The following is a 21,239-nucleotide window of genomic DNA, read 5'->3' on the forward strand; positions in this document are numbered from 1 at the left end:
ACAGGAGGAAAAGGAAAGAAGGAAGAAATAAGGGAAAATAAACAAAAATGCAAAAAAATAACATAAAACACAAAAGAATTAAAACAATGTGATAAATAATCAGACACAAAAAGACACACTAATACAATAACTAAAAAATAGAGGTAGATTATGTGTAGATTATGGTGGTCATTACAACCCTGGTGGTCGGTGTTAAAGCAGCGGTAAAAACGCAAACAGGCCAGCGGAAAAAAAGAATGGAAACACGACCGTTGCGGAAACCGCCAACAAAGACAGCCACTTTAGCACTCAGACTGCCACAGCGGTACAAACAAACAGCTTGGCGGTCACCGCCAACAGACAGGCGGAGCACAATGAACTGCCCACAGTATCACAACCTACCAATCCGCCACCTTTTCTGGGGCAGATTCACCGCGAACAAAAACACGGTGGAAACAGGACTTCAAAGAGAAAACGCTCACCTCTACACACCCCATGAGGAATCCAGACGGCATGGAACCCGAGCTTCAGAACCTGCCAGCCCTTATCTTCTTGCTCCTCTACCAGGAGCACGAACGACGGCGGCGAAGACCACGGTGAGTACTGCACCTACGACACAGGGGAGGTGGGAGGGAAAAAACACGGACACACACGCAGTACGCAACACCCCCACCCCCACCCTCACCCACGACAACACACACAGTAATGCAGCATGATACATTACAGTTACACGCCCACTGTTCAGTCCTGGGGAGTGCAAAGCCACAGTCTCTCAAGTTTCTACAGTGGGTGGGTTGCCCACTGTTCCATCCTGGGGAGTGCAAAGCCACAGTCTCTCAAGTCTCTACAGTGGGTGGTTTGCCCACTGTTCCATCCTGGGACGTGCAAAGCCACAGTCTCTCAAGTCTCTACAGTGGGTGGTTTGCCCACTGTTCAATCCTGGGGAGTGCAAAGCTACAGTCTCTGAAGTCTACAGTGGGTGGTTTGCCCACTGTTCCATCCTGGGGAGTGCAAAGCCACAGTTTCTCAAGTGGATGCCTTTCTCCACTGGTTCTGGAGGGGGCTTTGTGCCCAGAGTGCTTCGTCCTGCCAAGGACAGAGGTAGTGGATGTGATACTCCACTGGTTCTGGAGGGAGCTTGGTGCCCAGAGTGCTTCATCCTGCCAAAGACAGAGGTAGTGGATGTGATACTCCACTGGTTCTGGAGGGGGCTTGGTGCCCAGAGTGCTTCATCCTGCCAAGGACAGAGGTAGTGGATGTGATACTCCACTGGTTCTGGAGGGGGTTTGGTGCCCAGAGTGCTTCATCCTGCCAAGGACAGAGGTAGTGGATGTGATACTCCACTGGTTCTGGAGGGGGCTTGGTGCCCAGAGTGCTTCATCCTGCTTGTGATGGACTCAGTAGTGTCAGTGCCCTTGGCGCTCATGGGCCAGCGGTGCTTGTTGTGGCGGTGCCGCCCTGTTCAGCGGTGCTTGTGGCGGCGGGGTCCTTTGCAGTGACTCAGCTGCTGGCGGTCCTGTCTGGCCCAGCGGGGCTGGTGCTGGCGGTCCTTCATGGCCCAGCGGGGCTGGTGCTGGCGGTCCTGTGAGGCCCAGCGGAGCTGGTGCTAGCGGTCCTTCATGGCCCAGTGGGGCTGGTGCTGGCGGTCCTGTCTGGCCCAGCGGGGCTGGTGCTGGCGGTTGGTGCTGGCGGTCCTTCATGGCCCAGCGGGGCTGGTGCTGGCGGTCCTGTCTTGCTCAGTGGGGCTGGTGCTGGCGTTGGCCTCCTGGGCAGCTGGGCTGGAGGCGTTGGCCTCCTGGGCAGCAGGGCTGGTGGCGGTAGCCTCCTGGACAGCGGAGATGATGGCCGTCGCCTCCTGGGCAGCTGGGCTGGTGCTGGCGGTGGCCTCCTGGGCAGCAGGGCTGGTGGCGGTGGCCTCCTGGGCAGCAGGGCTGGTGGCGTTGGCCTCCTGGGCAGCAGGGCTGGTGGCGTTGGCCTCCTGGGCAGCAGGGCTGGTGACGGTGGCCTCCTGGGCAGCAGGGCTGGTGGCGGTGGCCTCCTGGACAGCAGGGATGATGGCGGTGGCCTCCTGGGCAGCTGGGCTGGTGCTGGCTGTGGCCTCCTGGGCAGCGGGGATCATGGTGGTCTTCTCCGCCATGCTGCAATTCCGAGACTTGCTGACTTTCTTGTGGCCCTTGCAGCTGACTCCACACTCCCACCTGTACCCATGGGAGCGGCTTTGGTGGCTGGAGTCTTCCCCCTCTCCCGCTGGGCACTGGCCAACTTTTGATGCTTGACAGGTGGGGGACTGTCCGTGCTGTGGCTCCGTGCCACACTGGCTGACCTGGTAGCCGGTGCACTCCAGATTCCGGTGACTACAGGCACCACTGGTCCCGGAGATGTTGTGGCTGAGGTGCTAGGTTGGGACCTGGAGAGTCAGGCCCTAGGAGATGGACGGGGTGGGGGAGGTGAGGGAAAGAGGTCAAGGTTGGACAGGAAAAGTTTCTTGGGAACACTGGGACGGGTAGCTGGAGTGGGTTTGGGAGTGGAGGAAGAGGTTGTGGTTGTAGGAGGTGTTCGTTTGGTGACTTTGGGTGAAGGTGCATGAGCTGGAGACTGTCGTGAGGTGGATGGCTGTTGGGTGGGTGTGTGCCTGCGTTTGTGTATCTTGGGAGGTGGCGTCACAGACACATTAGGAGAGGATACAGGAGACGTGTGAATGGCAGTGGGGGTGGTGACTGTACGTGATCGGGGTGTGGGTGGTGGGTGTGCTGGTGATGGAAGTAGTGGCTGTAGATGTAGTGCATGCAGGTGTGAGTGCAGACGAGACTGGGTGGGAGGAGGGAGACGAGGAGGAGGGGGACACAGTGGAGGCAGTGGATGTTGGTGTGTCTGCATGTGTGTGATGCTTGAGTGAGTGCCTGTGGGATGTGTGGTGCTTATGTTTGCCAGAGCTTCCCTTGTGTGTTGACGTGTGGGCATGCTGGTCTGAAGGTGTGCTTGGGATAGGCTGAGATACAGGGGATTGCGTCTGGATGGAGGAAGTTGGAGGGGGGAGGCTAGAGACAGGGACAATGGCTGCCATAGGTGCTGAGGCCAGAGTCTGAAAAGCTCGCTGAAGTGCTGCCTGACCAGAATGAATGCCCTCCAGGAATGCATTTGTTTGTTGCAACTGCCTTTCTGGATGGCATTCAAAATGGTAGACTGCCCAACAGCGAGGGACGTGAGAAGGTCAAAGGCCTCCTCACTGAGGGCAGCAGGGCTGACTGGGGCAGGGCCTGAGGTGTCTGGGGCGAAGGTGATGCCCACCCTCCTGGGTGAGCGGGCACAGGGCAAAGGCTGAGGGGCTGCTGGGAGGGCAGTGCTGGTAGGGGGGGTGGCAGCTGTACCTGTAGATGCGGGGAGCACAGATGTTGCTGCCACCACAAGGGAGCTCCCATCAGAGGACGAATCCGTGTCACTGGTGTTAGCTCCTGTCCCTGCCATGGAGCTCCCCTCACCATCCATCCCACTGGTGAACTCCGAGTCCGTAGTGTCGCCCCCCAGGGCCATGTGGGATGCAGCTCCCTCCTGCTCCGATGCCACTGCTCCTCTGCCTGATGATGCTAATGCACACAAGAACAGGGAGACCACAAAAAGGGGGGGGACGACAGAAGAAAGAGATGTTGAGTGCATGCATTACCACTACCGTTGGCGGACACGACAGACACAGAAGCACCCTGCACTGCGCCGCGCACTTGGGCTCCACTGTTCAATCCCTGGGACATGGCCTACAAGGCTATGGCCGACATCTGCACACATGGATGACACAGGAGCCTGACTAGGTGTACTTGGTACTGTACACAGGTGGGGTGGGGTGCCACAGGGCCTGCCAGAACAAGGGGACTTAATTAGCACACTCGCCCTGGCGTAGGGAAACCCACAGCCCACCTCCCCCACCCAGACACCTCCACTGCACGCAAAATCAGCAGAATGAGAGTGTACTCACCCCCTTGTGGCTGCTGTGATGCCCTCAAGTGCCCATCCAACTCCAGGTACGCCACCGCCAGGATCCTGAACATCAGGGGGGTCATGGAGCGACAGGCACCCCTCCCACATTGGGAGGCCATCCCCAGCTGGGCCTCCGTCGTCTTCTTGCTCCAGCGGCGAATGTCCTCCCATCTCTTACGGCAGTGGGTGCTCCGTCTGTGGTAGACCCCCAGGGTCCGGACGTCCTTGGCGATGGCACGCCAAATATATTTTTTCTGGTGGGCGCTGACCTACATGAATTGTAGAGGGGGAAAAGAAAAGTTATTACCAAATGGACCGTCACAGTAATTGGCCCCCATCCCCACCCTTGCCATGATGCACATGCATTCACTGTCGTTTCATGCATGCCTCAATCTCCCCCCCATCTTTCATCCACCCCACTCCACACAGGCATAGCTCACACAGTATGGTACCAGTGTACTTACCTGTTTGTCTGGAGGACCGTAGAGTAGCATGTACTGGGGGAGGACCCCATCCACGAGTTTCTCCAACTCCTCCGATGTGAAGGCAGGGGCCCTTTCCCCAGACTCACGAGCCATTGTCTCTTCCAGACCGAGGTCACAGCAGCACTAGCAGTGTAGGTCCTCTCCTGTCGAAGATCAGGTATCGAGTGATTGCACAGATAGAAAATGGCGGTAACATCCGCGGCGGTGCATACCGTCACCGCCGGCGTACATCGTCATTGGCTCCTGGGACCCATAGGGTCCAATGTTAACCAATGCAGAATTGCGCCACGGTCTTCGACTGCCTACCGCAACAGTGTACAACGCCAGTGCAGTTACCTCACATCCTATTGTCCCACTTTACAGGTCAGGCAGCCACCATTTCAGGGGCCCACATGGCTTAATTTTGAACTGAATCACACATACCTAGGCCTTGCCTCAACACTCATAAAGGCCAAATTTCAGATTATGATTCGTGTTCTGTGTAACCTGTGGGTACGTACCTCTGAGTTGGTTGACTCTGTGCTCGCTGTTGTCCTTCATAGGCACTGTCCGCTGGGACATGTGAGGAGCTGGCGGCATCCTTCTGTGTACAGAACGCTGGTGGACCTGTCGACAATGGAGGAAAGACATGTGATCATCACCTACAGGCTTCATCCTGCCACAATCCTGGAACTGTGTGCTCAGATGGAGCCAGACCTGATGTCAGCTATCCGCCATCCCACAGGAATCCCCCCTCAAGTGCAGGTGCTGTCAGTACTCCATTTCCTAGCAAGTGAGTCTTTTCAAACTACAGTGGCCATAGCATCAGGGATGTCCCAGCATATGTTTTCCAACATGTTGTCCAGAGTGTTGTCTGCCCTGCTGAAACACATGCGGAGCTACATCGTTTTCCCTCAGGTGGAGGATTTGCCTACAGTGAAAGGTGACTTCTATGCCCTGAGACATATCCCCAACATCATAGGTGCCATTGATGGGACACATGTGGCTTTGCCCCCCCCCCGTAGGAGTGGACAGGTGTACAGAAACCGGAAGAGTTATCATTCCATGAATGTGCAGATGGTGTGTTTGGCAGACCAGCACATCTCCCATATTAATGCCAAATTCCCTGGCTCAGTGCATGACACTTACAACCTGCGGAATAGCAGCATCCCTTATGTGATGGGTCAACTCCAGAGGCACAGTGTGTGACTATTAGGTGAGCCCCTGGAAGCAAGTCAGTGGGAATGGTTGTCTGGGTCTGGGGATATCCCTACAGGTTAGTGTGTGTCTAACAGTTGTCCCTCGCCATTTGCAGGTGACTCTGGTTACCCCAACCTGTCATGGCTATTGACCCCAGTGAGGAATCCCAGGACAAGGGCAGAGGAACGCTACAATGAGCCCCATGGGCGAACTCGTGGATAATAGGGCGGACCTTCGGCCTCCTGAAGGCCAGGTTCAGGTGCCTCCATATGACAGGTGGATCCTTATTCTACTCACCAAAGAAGGTGTGCCAGATCATCATGGCCTGCTGTATGCTTCACAACTTAGCTTTGCGACGACAGGTGCCTTTTCTGCAGGAGGATGGTCCAGATGGCGGTGTTGTTGCAGCTGTGGAGCCTGAGTTTAGGGGGGTGTATGGGCATGTGCAGTGGCCATGCTTTGGTGATGGGTGTCCATGCTTTGTTGTATCATGCAAGGTTTGGTGTTAGGATGTGCGGTTTGTGATGTTGGGACATTTGTGAGGAGTTGGAGTGATGGGGGTGAGAGTGGGGGTATGTGATGGCATGCAGGTAGGGTGCGGGATGTAATAGTTAAGATTTGACTTACCAGAGTCCATTCCTCCATCTACTCCTGCGAGGCCCTCAGGATGTAGAATCGCCAAGACCTGCTCCTCCCATGTTGTTAGTTGTGGGGGAGGAAGTAGGGGTCCGCCGCCAGTCCGCTGAACCGCAAGGTGGTGTCTTGAGACCACGTAACGCACCTTCGCCCGTAGGTCGTTCGACCTCTTCCAGATGTCATCCCTATTTCTTGGGTGCTCTCCCACTGCATTTACCCTGTCCAATATTCTGTGCCATAGCTCCATCTTCCTAGCTATGGAGGTGTGCGGCACCTGTGATCCGAATAGCTGTGGCTCTACCCAGATGATTTCCTCCACCATGACCCTGAGCTCCTCCTCAGAGAACCTGCGGTGTCTTTGCCGTGCCATGGGGTGGTGTGGGTGATGTTTGGGGTGGTGTGTGTAGTGATAAGTGGGGTGATATTTAGTGGTGTGTTGTGTGAGGTGCGTGGAAGTTATGTGGGTGATGGTATTGTGTGCCTGTGGATGCTTGGTAGTTGTTTGTAGTGTCTCTCTCTGGCCTTCTCTCGGTAATTGTGGTCATAGGGGTTTGTGGGTGATGTGGGTGTGTGTTGTATATTGTAATGGGTGTGTGGGAGTGGTGTGTCTATGTGTATCAGGTGTGTGTATTTTGAATTGTCCAATGTGGTTATGTTTTGTAAAAGTGTGTGTATTTTGAGCGCCGCGGTGTGTACCGCCAATGGAATACCGCGATTGAAAGACCGCTGTGTGGATTCGTGGGTTGTGATAGTGTGGTCGTATTTCTGTTGGCGTGACGGTGGAGGTTTTGTTTCCGCCAGTTTATCACTGACCTTTGGTGTGGCGGACTTGTGTGGGTGTCTGAATTTTGGCAGATTCCGAGCTCTGGGTCATAATAGCTGTGGCGGATTTCCACGGCCGCGGCGGTGTGTTGGCAGTCTTCTGCACGGCGGTAAGCGGCATTTACCGCCAATGTTGTAATGACCACCTATGTGTAGATTATGTGTAAGGGTGGAGGATTGCAAAGATTGAGGTAGGATGAAAAGTTGAAGGCACAGCACAACAAACAGAGTGAAAAACAAGATGGCCATGCCCATGCGAAACGCCTGGTGCCATTCGTATGCGATTTTGAATTTGAGTACGTACTTAACGCTGCATTTGACATCAAATGCAACCCAAATGGGCACCACAGAGAACCCTGCCTGTTTGCGGAACTCCGTGTAGCACGGGCAAGTTTTTTTGCCACTTTGCGGAGATCCGCATAGCGTGACTCCTCGCCCAAGCCTACATGAAACAAAAACGAAGGTTTGGGTCTGACAAGTGGGTACACTTTCCAGATCGAACTGGCAGTGGCAGGCCTGAGACATGTTGGAAAGGCTACTGTAGTTGGCAACACATTCAGTGCTGCAGGCCAACTAGTAGCATTGGACTTACAGATCCTGGGTACACATAGCTCACTTTATTAGGGAGTTAGGATTAAATCAAATATGCCAATCCTGGACAGGCCCACTGTATCACATTTTAGACACAAAGCACATACACTTTAGCACTGGTCAGCAGTAAAGAGGTGCAGAGAGGCCTAAAGCCAGCAAAAACTAAGTTCAGCACACAGCCAAAACAAGTCAGAAAGCAAAATGCCAGGGGAAACCACGCTGCAAGATGTCAGGCGTAACATTACGCCATTCACCATGCAAGCTTACTGAGTGACTTTTTATGAATTGTTTCATCTTGAGAAGAAAAACACTTCAATAGCCATTCATTCAATGGGTTGTCTGTAATGGCTCAAATCTAGAGGTCAGAATTCATACTGACCTTCTAATCCAAGCACTGCTTGGCCTATCTCTGTTTCTAAAGATGAGACTGTACTTCACTATCACTGCCCATTCAGTGCTTCATATCTTCTAGACGTCTTGCACAGTTTGGCTTTTCATCCTGTCTGAGCCCTATGTGAGTTTCTTACAATGGCCTTTCTCTAAAGACCTCTTGTGGGAATGAGTGATGTAGGTATGCAGGCTATAAAGGTATCTGAGTAAAATTAGGTAACGTACCCCTGTCATCAACATTCAACGTGCCTCCACTCATGCTCCTGTTTCCGCAGGTCATTTGTGTTTTGTAAAGTGCAGCTACCAAGGTAGCGATGATCTCGACGTGCGCTAGCACTATCAGGTGTGATTTGCAATAGTGGGTCTATTTTGTGAATACATCGAGGATAGAGCGCAGCCAGTTAAGTTTCTAAATGTGTATGGTAGGCAATAAAATAAAAAAAATTACAGATTGTGGCTGAGTAGGGTATATGGGAGGCAAGGTTTCTATAGTGTGTATGTGGAGGCTGCGTGTGTGCATGTCTGTGTGTTTACGTTCTTGTGTGCGTGCCAGTGCTTATTTATGTATGTATGTGAGAGAGAATATGCGAATGTGTCTTTCACTTTCCGCATGGCAGGATCTCCAACTAATAACTCCTTGATCTCAGGCAGCCAGGCACCAGCATGGTAGAACATATTCAAGAGTCGACTGGAATGGGGACAGCCCTGCTTGTTTATATTGCATTATTTTAGCCGAATGTGGAGTGTATGAGTACAGTCTATAGGATGTCTGAAGTTTGGGCACAAGTGCAATGAGGGAGGTCGGTCTCATCTCTCATGATGAAGACTGTGCCTAAACGTCTAGGTTGTACCTGTGCTATTTGGGTTTGTCTTGTTATTCTTGGCTCGTGTACATGCCTGTCCTGACCTGGTAGCCACCCTTGTGGGCTATTTCAAAATGTGCCAATGCTAGATTCAAGAGCCTGAACCTCAGGTTCCTGGAAACTTGGTAAGTAGTGGAAGGAGCCAAGCAGTAGGGCCTGGTTCTGAAAGAAATAAGGAATTAATAACACAACTTCTTGACCCTGCTGCAGAATTCAACAGTTCTTCAGAAAATAAAGACACAATCAGTTGACCAGGTCTTGTCAAGCGGGGAGTTCACTCATCCTCCATAAGGTAAATAACAGTTTCAGCATGACTGGCTGGTAGGGCTCTGAGCACAGTCACGTGCCATGAACAGGTCACCTGTGAAGAAAACGTCTGTCCAAGGTACTTGTCAATCGAGGCAACAGTTATCATAAACTCTCACAATGTCTCCACAGGTTGACGTGACCTTAGATCGTCCTCGACCATATTGGCATTTCAGAGGGGACAATCTCCTCGACCATATTGGCATTTCAGAGGGGACAATCTCCTTGAGAACAACTTCAGATGTCCCTGTAGCGTGTACTCTTCTATGGCCTTTCCAGTCTTTCTGTGGCTCTCATTTAACAGTTCCTGAAGCCTTCTGAAGCCCAACATCCTTTTCAGCAACTGCATTCTATTAAATTACCCCTTAATGTAACATGCACAACTGCCTCCCCATGCAACGGTTCAGATGCAACAACTCTGTCATTAACTCTAATGGTATTTGTACAGCCTAATGTACGACTGGCTCTGTCCAAGCCCTTTTGGGAAAGCAGAGATTTTGACATTTTTGTACCTCTGCCATGCCTGTATTGCTGAGACAGTCATATGTTAATTAATGGCCTTACCCGACCGCAACAGTTTTTCAAAGGCAATATCCTGCCAGGAAATCTCACAATTACCCAACTAACATAAACCTGACATTGCCTCAGCCTTATTGTTGCAGCCGCAGTTATGGGTTGCTCACTGCCATATGGCAGGACTAGATTGCGGGCTTGCTCGGGGAGATGTGCGTCATAGGGAACACATGAGGTAGTCTTTGGGTTCGAAGGATGCAAAAAGGGACGACCATGAAGCTTTGCTTTAGATATGCAATCATGGGAGATCCTATGGCTGCTAATGAGGCGGGATCTGCTTTGGTGCCATTGGGAGGGCCTGCACAGAGGATCTCTTTGATGCCACCAGGAAAAGGCACTTGGAAGGAGGTGGTGTGCAGGGCAGCCAGTGTCGCGTGTGTGCGTGGGCCTCCACCTCTCCTCTGAGATGGGCGCCTTTGGTAACACGTGCTTAGCCTGATGTTAGTGCCAGAGGGCACTTTTCAGGATTGGGGGCAGTAATATTGAAAAGGAGAAGAGGCAATGAGGTTTCTCATGTAACGAAAAGGGACCTCATGGTGAAAATGATCAACGTTGTCAGTAGTAAGGTTTTCGAGTCAGGAGTATTAACAGCTGCTGAGGGCGCAGCCAATAGGGGTCTTGCGAGGAGCAAAGGTGTATGTTGATAAAAAGTACAACAGATTAAGAGGAAATGAAAGGCTTGAGCGAGATTTGGCGAGGAGGCGGAATTTGATGATACCAGGCTGGATCTGCTGTGAGTAGACAGGGAGGATTAGGCTGGGTAGGCATTACATTGGCCGTTAGGGCCATATGTATGAACACATTTTCCCATTGACACAGAATGGGAAAAACCCTTTGGTACATCTGGCCCCTAGTGTCAGCATGCTTTGGCAAGAAGACTTGTGACTGTAAATGACAGCTAGAGTATGTTCTGGGGACTCCTGGAACAAAGAACACCCCCCTGCCTGGCAGGTGTGGTGAGCGGGAGATCATTAAGTCATTCCTGGTATTGGTGAAAGGGAATGGTGTCTAATGCCGGTTGAGGTTAGAGTGACTCACAGGCACTTTCTGCAAGAGTAGGGTGGTTTGGTGCGACCTCCCCTGATGTCAAGGGTGAATGCTGAAAAGGATATTGAAGAGGAAAGGGTGTGAATGTGGGAGACCATGCATAATCAGGCTGGGTGTTTTGGTGAATGAGAACGACTATTTGGTATTATATTATGAGGAGAAAGAGGATGACTTGGATAATATGAGATACTGCTTTGGGCTGAAGGTGGTGTAAGATCACGGCAAGAAAGAAGAAGGTGGTGGCTAATGGAAGGTAATAGTGAGGTTGCTAAAGCTAAAAGAGGTGGGAGCATTACTGTGTTTTTACAGCAAAATGATATATGTGATAAAAGCAGAAGCAGAGGTGTAGCATCTTCACCAGCCTTGGTGCATACAAATAGATTATGTCATACACAGGAAATGAGGTTGAGCATATCTTTATTCTTCAATATCCATTCACACACTGCACAATATGTCATATTTCTCAGAACCACACCATGACATATCATGTAATTCCTGTTCAGAGTCTGCCCGGAACCACAAGGGTCCTAGAACGTATGGCATCAATATGCTACATCTCCCCATTTGTTAAATAAAAACGTGGCAGGCATAATTTGAAATCACATCTCTTCCATCAGTCCATAAGGAACTCACACTTGTCTGCCAGCTCGGGTGATCCGAGGTGATTGAGGTCCACTCGTATCAGGCAATGGTGGCACAGGTTCAGCAGCCAAACCAGAGGGCGTGGTCACCTACATTGTAGTTTCAGTAGCTGGCGAGTGTCAAGGTGGGTGTTTAAAGTGTGATATGTCCTGAATGATGGACTCCCTAGGATGATGTGCTTTTACAATTTGTCCCTTGCACACCATCACCTGCAAAGGGTCAGTGGCAAAAAGGGTGTCCCTCTTTTGTGTCGATCTCTGCTTTACCTGTACCCAGTCTCCTTTGTCAAAAACTGTTTCCTGAGTATGGCGGCGCTGATCAGCATATGCTTTAATTGTGCTGTTATGAGTAACATCGGTGTCACAAAGTTTGTCACCATTAGCTGGTCGATCTGATGTCCAGTGATGTAGTTTTGTTCTCATGGCTCTCCAAAGCAACAAGGTAGCTGGGCTCTCTCCCACTGGGGAGTGATTGGTTGATACATAGGCCCAAAGGGCCTGGCACATAGCTTGTCTCCAATCAATTCCTTTCATTGACATTCATTGAATTACCCTCTTGAGGTTACCCATAAAACTTTTGACTAAACCATTGGCTTGGAGCCAGAGGGGTGTACTCTTTTGTTGTTTTGACCTTGAGTGGTACATGAAACTCTTTCAACTCTTTGCTGTTGAAGGGTGGGTCATTATTAGATGTGAGGATCTACGGGACACCCCAAGTTGCAAAGATGTCATCAAGTCTTTCTATGACTTTCTCATGAGTTGTCAAGGACAGTGTTTCCACCAAATGAAAGCAGTAATATTCACCTTTGCTTACCATGAGATGCTGTCCATTTCCTAATGGTCCGAAGAAATCAACTGCAACTCTCTCCCAGGCATGGGCAGAAAGGTCAGACATAGTCACTGGGTGCTACATCACCCTGGGGGACAACAATTGCAGATGTGGCATGCTTTCTCTTCCTTTTCTACTTGCTCTTCTAGTCGGGGGAACCACAATCTGCCTCTCAAAGCTCCTTTGGTGGCTGTAATGACACAATGTCCTTCATGGGCCAACTCGATTACCCACTGCCTGAGGCTCTCAGGTATGAAGATTCTTGAGCATCTCAGTATTATGCCTTTTTGTGTGATGGCTTACACCTCCTGTATGTTTTTGAACTTTTGGAATTCAGTATCATCAGCCAAAGGCGGTGTGTGTCATCTACATGATTGTGTCACCGTGAATTCTTTGACAATAGTCATGTCGTGGTCAGTGTTTGTGGCATTAATGATTTGATCCACCGATGGAATCGCTGACAATAAAATTGACATATTTTTTGTCCATCCTGGATGTTGAACTAGGACGATGTAACAGCAGTCGTGAAACACAATTTGCTGGGTTCTGATTCTTCCCAGGTTTATATACAATCTCATAGTCATATTCTTGCAGCCTCAAACCCCACCTTTGGATGCGAGGAAGCATCTTAGCCTTCAGGTTTCCAAAAATAGTGGGCAATGCCTGGTGGTCCATGTTGACTGTAAATCGTTTCCCATAGAGGAATGCATGAAAATGTTTGCATTCCCATACCGCAGCCAGACTCTCCTTCTACAGCTGAGAGTATGGACCTTCTGTTTCATACAGGCTCAGACTGGCATAATCAACAATGTGTCTCTGAGCATTTGGATGGCTGTTTTGTTGAGCAAGGACTGCCCCCAGCCCCACTGGACTTGCACCTGCCATGACCTCGCTATGAAGCTTGGAGTTGAAGTAGGTCATTTCAGTTGCATTCTCAATTGACTGTTTTATTTTGTTGAAACTCTCTCTATGGGGCACTCACTGTGGCAAAATTCTGACTGCGTCTTGAGCAGTAACTGGCCATGCCTAGAAAGGATCGCAGAATCGCAACATCTTGGTGGGACAAATATATGACAGTGCTTGCACTTTGTCTGGATCTGGAATCATTCCCCATCAGAAAATATGTACCCAAAAAACGTAAGTTTGGTTTTGTGAAATTCACATTTCTCTGCATTCAAAGTGAGACCTGCATCAGCAAGTAATTAGCAAACTAGAGTGAGGGCTTTGTTGTGTTATTTCTCGGTTCTCCCAAAGACCAGTATGTCATCACTGAAGTGAAAGCACATGTAGCAGGTTGGATTACTCTGGGGATAAAATCTTGAAATATCTTACCAGCCAAAGATACTCCATTACTCAATCTCTTCTATCTGAACAAACCAATATGAGTGGAAAAAGTGGTAATATATCTACAGATCCCTTCAAACTCGAGTTTGTGGTATTCTTTGTTTAGGTCAAGACGGGAAAAGAATTTAGCTCCATTCAATTACATGATCATGTCTGCCATATGGGGACCAGGGTGTCTTTCCCTCTCAATGACTCTGTTAGGCTGGCACATATCAACTCAAATGTGCCATGCTTCACTGCTGTCCTTTTTTGGTACAACTAGTATGGGGGAAACCCATGGCGTTGGGCCTGTGGAACATTCAACTATGTCATGTTTCGAAAGTGTTGCCAATTCTTTTTCTACAGCTTCTTGCAGATAAAAAGCAACTCTGAGGTCCAGTTGAGCAACCGGAAGAACTTCTTCATTGATGTGAAGCTGTACTTTAATTTTCTTGAGTTTTCCCAAACCATGAAACAATGACAGGAATAGGCTTGTAGTTTCAGGCTGAGCACGTAGGTTGTAGTTGTGAGATATTAATCCCATATCAGCAACTGTGGCACAACTGAGCAAACATGCACTAGTTAAAGTTTCTTGTAGAGCATGAATGGGGGTTTGTGCTGACATTGCTTTATGTTGCATTACCGCTGTGAACGACCCTTGGCTTTGTAGCATTTAGAAGCTGCCTATGAGTATACCTTTGGGTTTGAAGGAGTAAGGCATGGCACAGGCAAGAAACTGTTGAATTTTTCAACTGCCATGATAATAATCAATGCCCTACTGTCAATTATGAAGGATATGGGGTGACCGTTTACTTTCAAGGTAAGTCTGGCACAGTGCCTGAACGAAGTTCAGCACTTTGTTTGATGAGTTGTTTGTTAACTTCGGCCTTCTAACCCCACATGTGCACGCTGTCTTTTGGTGCACATCATCAGCGCACACCCATCTTCTTTGCTGGTACTGAATAGCAATGTTGAAGAACCTTTGTACGATGAACTTGACGGTGATTGATTTTGATTGGCTCTTCTTGTTGCAGCTGATGTTGTTTTTTGGTTTTGTGGGTGTGGCGAGAGTGCTTCTGGTACATTCTTGCATCCATCTTGCATCCATCTTTTCTTTCAGTCGCATGTGACACACTTGATTTTTCTTTAGCTCGATACAGAGTTATGAAATAGATTCTTTGCAACAACCCTTACAGATTTGTCCATGTGGAAACAAAAATCCACAATGGAAGCATAGTTGTCTTTTCTTCTACAACATCCACTTATGTGCATCTGTTTTGCACTTGTGCTTGCTTTTCATGGACAACTATGATTCATTGTGTACTGTCCTTGCTTCCATGTCAGCAGCTTGTTACTCTGCTCGTTCCTTGCTCTCACTGCCATCAGCTTTTTCTCTAGACTGAGTATCTCTCTCAACATGTGCCTTCTGAAACAATCTGAAAGGCAGCAATCAATGATCTGAGGCACATGGCTTCTTCATTAGTAAAGTCACAGAACTTGCAATGTTTAATAAGTGTGTCAAATCCTTCAACAAACTCATCCATTCTTTCACCAGTCTGTTGTCATGCTTTGCTGAAAATATAACTTGCATAATCAACATTCGGCATTGGGTTGAACTTGGCTTCCAGCGATCCTTTCACCTTTTGGTACGATGTTCCGTCAGTCTGTGAAACTTTCTTTAGTACTTCTTCCACTAAATCACCTGCAAGGTTATAAAATATCTGATGATTTTCCTATCATCTACTTTCTAAAGTGCATCTATGAAATCATCAAATGTTTTAATCCATGCAGTCCACCTGGCACCAATGTTCTGTTTCTTGGATGTGCCGAAGGGTGGCAGTGGTTTCAAGAACACTGCTGCATTGTATTTCACACTCTCTTCTGCTGCCATTGTATTAGCACATGTTGTTCAACTGATTTCGCTGTGCTGGGTGACTCTGACAAACTCTGCAAGCATCAGCTGCATGCAGAGGCGTGTGTTGCAGTATGCTACATTCACCATTCAATGTGAATATGCAGTCTTTTTCTCGTACCTTGTTGACATTATGGTTGTTATCTTGCTCTGTCTGAATAGTAGCTTTATGCTCGGGCACAGTGCAGCATCTCTGCCGACACCCTCACAGGTGGTTTCAGCAGGCATTTTGAATGCATTTCTCTGCAAGATCTTCCATTACTTCTGCAGCTGTGTATGGCTGGAGCAGAGCTTTGACTCTACTTGTGCCAGTCACAAACCGCTTTGCATTGATTCTGGGTACAGACAGCATGCATGAGCAGTTTGCCATATGGCTGTGAACTCACAGGAGGACAGTCTTGTTTTTCATGGGCACATTGGCCCTCATTATGACTTTGGCGGTCAGGTGACTACCACACCAGCGATGGCAGTAGTACCGTCACCAGGCCGGCGGTGATTACCGCCAAATAATGACCATGGTGGTGATCCCTCCCATAGAAAGCCAATGTACCACACCAACCACCAGTGCAGTACGAAACCTGACCATGAGGGTAGCAATTTCCAGGCAGGCAGAAGACAAGGATTCACCCAGCATATTATGACATAGCACACCACTAGGATTTCCGGGGCAGTAGCAATGCCACCAAAAGCCTGGCAGAAACACAGCATATGAAAGGAGACACTCACCTCTAGGGACACAGAGGAATCAGCGGCCGCCATGGAACCTGAACTGCAAGTCTTCCTAATGCTGTACCACACCATAGCAATTTTGGAGCACCAACGCTGACAAAGACAATGATGGTGAGTACAGCCGCCTAGCACACAAGGGAGGGAGGGAGGTAGGGGAGAGTGACACACACACACACACACACAACACACAGCATACACACACACCACACACCCAGAAGCAGCTGCAGAGTAAATCGACTTTAACAGGACAGTGGAGGCAGTGGATGATGTTGTGTGTGCATCTTTGTGTTGGCTGTGTGAGTGCTTGTGGAGTGAAGTGTGGTGCCTGTGTTTGTCTGTGCGAGTCCTGTCTGTTGTTTCGGGTGCATGCTTGTCATATTGTGTGTGGGGGATGGGTTTGGGGTGAGGAGTTGGAGGGGGAAGGAAGAAAAAGCAACACTGGCTGCCATCAGTGAAGAGGCCAGAGCCTGAAACGATCTCTGTTAGGCTGCCAAGCCACAGTGAATGCCCTCCAGGAAGACATTGCATTGCTGCATCTGGGATGCCAGCCCCTGGATGGCATTCACTATGGTTGACTGCCCTACAGAGATGGATCTCAGAAGGGCAATAGCCCACTCACTGAGGGCAGCAGGGCTGACTGGGGCAGGGCCTGAGGTGCGTGGGGCTAAGGAGATGCCTACCCTCCTGGGTGAGCGGGCCTGGGCAACTCAGTGGGGGGCTACTGGGAGGGCAGTGCTGGTACAGAGGGGGGGCGGTATAACCTGTTGCTGGTGTGGTCCCATAGGGTTCCACTACCACCAGTGAGCTCCTATCGGAGGAGGAATCCGAGTCAGTTATACCACCTCCTGTCCCCCCCATAGGGCTCCCCTCACCCTCCGTCCCACTGGTCCCCTCGGCGTCAGTGGACTCTGCCTCCTGGGTCCCGTGGGCTGCAGCTCCCTCACTCGCTGGTGCCCCTGCTCCTTTGCCAGATGATGTTAAGTCACACATGGACAGGATGTCAAAAGGAGAGGAGGGAAGAAAGGGAACACAGGGTCAATCAAAGCTCCAACAGCACAGATGGCATACACATCACTGTCACACACTGAGACTAAAAATGGACAGTATGGACCACACTGGCATACCATTGGCTGAGTATCACAGCAGGTAGGAGCCAAACACTGCCATCTGCACATCAAATAGGACCAACTAAGCCCTGTCTGCCATGGAAAGCTAGCTACCTAGCTATCAAAAACATGCACTTCACCCAATAAACCTAAGCTGGACCACACAGAAATGTCTAAACTGGCATATTGGGGCATCCACTGACTAGTACCCTGTACCCAAGTCTCAAGCCAGGCGACAGAAATGGTGATCATGCACACTGTACTCAGCCCCTTGTGGCTGTTGTGATGCCCTCAAGTGCCCCTCCAGCTCTGGGTAGGCCACTGCCAGTATGCGGGCCATCAGGGGGGTTAGGTTCCAACGGGCACCCCTCCCTCGTTGGGAGGCCATCCCCAGCTGGGCCTCCATGATCTTACTGGCCCAGACTCAGGTCCTCCCACCGTTTCCTGCAGTGAGTGCTCCACCAGCTATGGACACCAAGGGTCCGCACGTTCTTGGCAATGGCACGCCACAAACCCTTCTTCTGATGGGCTTTGACCTACAGAGGTACCACAAACAGAGGGACACCATGAACCAGACAATCCAGCCTGTCGCTCATGTGGCCTACAAACTGATTTTGCCCCTCATCAGGAACACACATGACCCATACCTCTGCATTAACACTGCCACCAGCCATCCCCCCCAAATGACACACTGCTAGCATACACACACACATCTCCATGCAGCCATGTTGCATGCAACGTACCAATGATGTACTCACCTGTTGTTCTAGAGACCCATAAAACTGCCCATACAGGGGTGGGACCCTATCCACAAGTCTCTTCAACTCCTCCGACGTGAAGGCTGGGGCCCCTTCCCCTGTTGCATGGGCCATGGCAGGTTCCAGACACAGGTCACAGCAGCACACACAGTGGAGATGTGGTCCTGTGGCAAGTCAGGAATCAGGCAAAGAGGTAGAAAGTAAATGGCGGTCATGTCCATGGGCGTTGTTCGTCATTGGTTTCCATACTCCATAGGGGGCCATGTTAGCCAATGAGGAATTGCATGGTGGTGCAGACCGCCTCGGGCCATGATGCCTAACGCCGGAGGAGTGAAGTAACTTTCACCTGTCCCTGTATACAGGACAGGTGGTTGCCATTTTCTACCGCTAGTACACCTGTACTGATTTAGAAGTGCATCATTATAGTCTAATGTACACACCTAGACAATTCCAGTGTCCAACATACAAATATGCTCTGTGTACACTGCTGTAGTGTGTTCATAGTTCCTGTTGTCACTCCCTTCTTACTTTTGGGTCCCTTAGGTACCAACCATGGCAGAGGAATAGGAGGAGGAGACAATCACCCGTGTACAGACCCCTTGTGGACTTGGCTACACTGGAGAACAGGCACATCATACTCACCTATCGTCTGGACAGGGCCACAATCACAGAGCTGTGTGCACAATTGGAGCCTGATCTGCTACCTGCTATCCGTTGCACAGCAGCAATACGCCCTCTTGTGCAGGTACTCTCAGTGCTCCATTTCCTGGTCACTTTCCAGGTGACAGTGGGCTTGGCTGCAGGAATGTCACAGCCAATGTTCTCTATTGTGCTTTTGGTAGCCTTGCTCAAACATGTGCAGCTACATCTCATTCCCCCAGGTAGATGAATTACCCACTGTGAAGGCTAGATTCTATGCAATGGGGTATATAGCACCTGTTATTGGGACCATTGAAGAGACCCACATTGGCTTAGCTCCCGCCCCCGGGCCAATGAACAAGTGTACAGGAATAGGAAGAGTTTCAGCTCACTCAATGTCCAGATGGTGTTCCTTGCTGACCGGTACATCTCCCACGTCACTGCCAAGTATCCTGGGTCGTTGCATAATGCCTTTGTCCTGAGGCATAGCAGCATCCCACAGCTGATGGCACAACTACAGAGGCACAGAGTGTGGCCTACAGGTGAGCCTGAGTCCCCACCCAATGTGTGTCAGTGCATGCCTTCAGAAGTCATACCCCCTGCCATTGTGAAAAGCTAATGTGTGTCCCTCACTTCTTGCAGGTGATTCCAGCTACCCAAACCTGTCCTGGCTCCTGACCCCTGTTAGGAATATGAGATGATGCTTATAGGCGTTCCAGGAGCATTGTTGAAAGGACCTTCGGTTTAGGTGCCTCCATCTGACAGGTGGATCCCAATGCTACTCCTCTGAGAAGGTCTGCAGGATTGTTCTGTGCTGCATGTTGCACAACTTGGCACTCAGACACCATGTGCCCTATCTGCAGGAGGAGGGGGTAACAATGCAGCTATGGCAGCAGAGGACACTGAGGACAGTGAGGAGGTTGAGGAGGAGGATGTGGACAACAGGACACATAAGATGCAGCAGTACTTCCAATGACACTCAGGTAAGACTGTTGAACTAAACATTTCTCCATTTCAGTGTTGTGCTGTGTGGCTGTAGCATAAGGCCAGTCACTACCTTTGCATCCCTCCTGACTGTCACCTATTCCTTCCCTTATTGCAGATGTTGCAGTGATTACAACAGTGTAATGTTGTGATGTTTACAGACGGGTGAGACACATTTGTAGGATGGATCAACATGTTACTGGACATTTGCACAGGCTCATGCAGTTCATTACAGTATAATACTTTGTACATTACCTTCAGATAAGCACTATCACTCACGTTGTGTCCAAGGGTGTTTATTCAAAAATTAGTATACAATGCAAAGTGCAATAGAGTGGGGTGATGGAAAGGTCCAGTGTAGTGGGCCAGTCTGTTTGTTGCATAGGTCCAGTGTCCAAGGGCCCATTGGAAGGGGAGCAATGGCAGTTCTAAGTAGAGAATGTGACACGCAGAAGGGGGACATTTAGGAAGGGCTGGTCTTGGTCCTGGCCTCTGGTGTCTGTCTGGGTCACAGGACTGTTTGTGGGGTGGTTCACCTTCTGCAGGGGGAGGGGTGCTGGTGGTCTGTGAGTCCTGTGGCAGGTCATCATGTCCACTAGCTGCAGCAGATGTGGAGGGATGGCCAGTACAGAAGCTAGTGGAAGGGGCCTGCTGGTGTGCTGTGTACTCCCTCATGATGTTGGCCATGTCACCCACAACCCCTGCAATGGAGACCATGGTGATATTCAAGGCCTGCAATTCTTGCTTGATCTCCTGGTGGTGTTCCCCCTGCAGCCAGTGGTTCTCCTGCATGATGTTTAACACCTAACCCATCTTGTCCTGGGATTGTTGGTAAGCCCCAAGGACATTAGTGAGTGCCTCCTGGGCAGTCGGGTCCCTGAGCCTATCCTTTCCCTGGCACACAGCTGTCCTCCAGCTGTCCCTGGCCCCCTGTGCCTGTGTCCCCTGAATCGTGTGCCCACTTCACTGACCCCCAGGACCCTCATTGTCTTGCCTGTGAGGTGTGGACTCAGGTCCCTGTACAGGTGGGCACACTACTGATTGATGTGTCCTGGGGATGTTGGGAATCTGCTGTGGTTTTGGATTCTGAGGGGGGAGGCTCTGTAGTGGACTGAGTGTGGGATGGGGTAGCTGACTGACCTGTGGTCCCTGATGGGCCAGGAAGTTCATCCAGATGCAGAGCTCCAGAGTTGCTGTCATCAGTGGGGCATCTTCTGGTGGGGGACTGGGTAGCCGTGCACCTCCTCGCCGCTGAGATTGGCTGTGGCACCTGTGGGGATGTAAGTGATGTATTATGCTACATATATGTGACATATTCTGCATCACTAGCTTCCCAAATGTTATTGCTGTTGCCCTGCCACCTTTGGTTGTGCATGGTGATGGATTATGGGATTGTTAGTTCTCCATGCTGTGCATGCATTGGTCGTGGGTGTACATGCAGGGCTGGACGGGATGTGCATGAAGTGGGTATGGCATGC

This window comes from Pleurodeles waltl, chromosome 7 (genome assembly GCF_031143425.1).
Source record: "Pleurodeles waltl isolate 20211129_DDA chromosome 7, aPleWal1.hap1.20221129, whole genome shotgun sequence".
Classification (NCBI taxonomy): Eukaryota; Metazoa; Chordata; class Amphibia; order Caudata; family Salamandridae; genus Pleurodeles; species Pleurodeles waltl.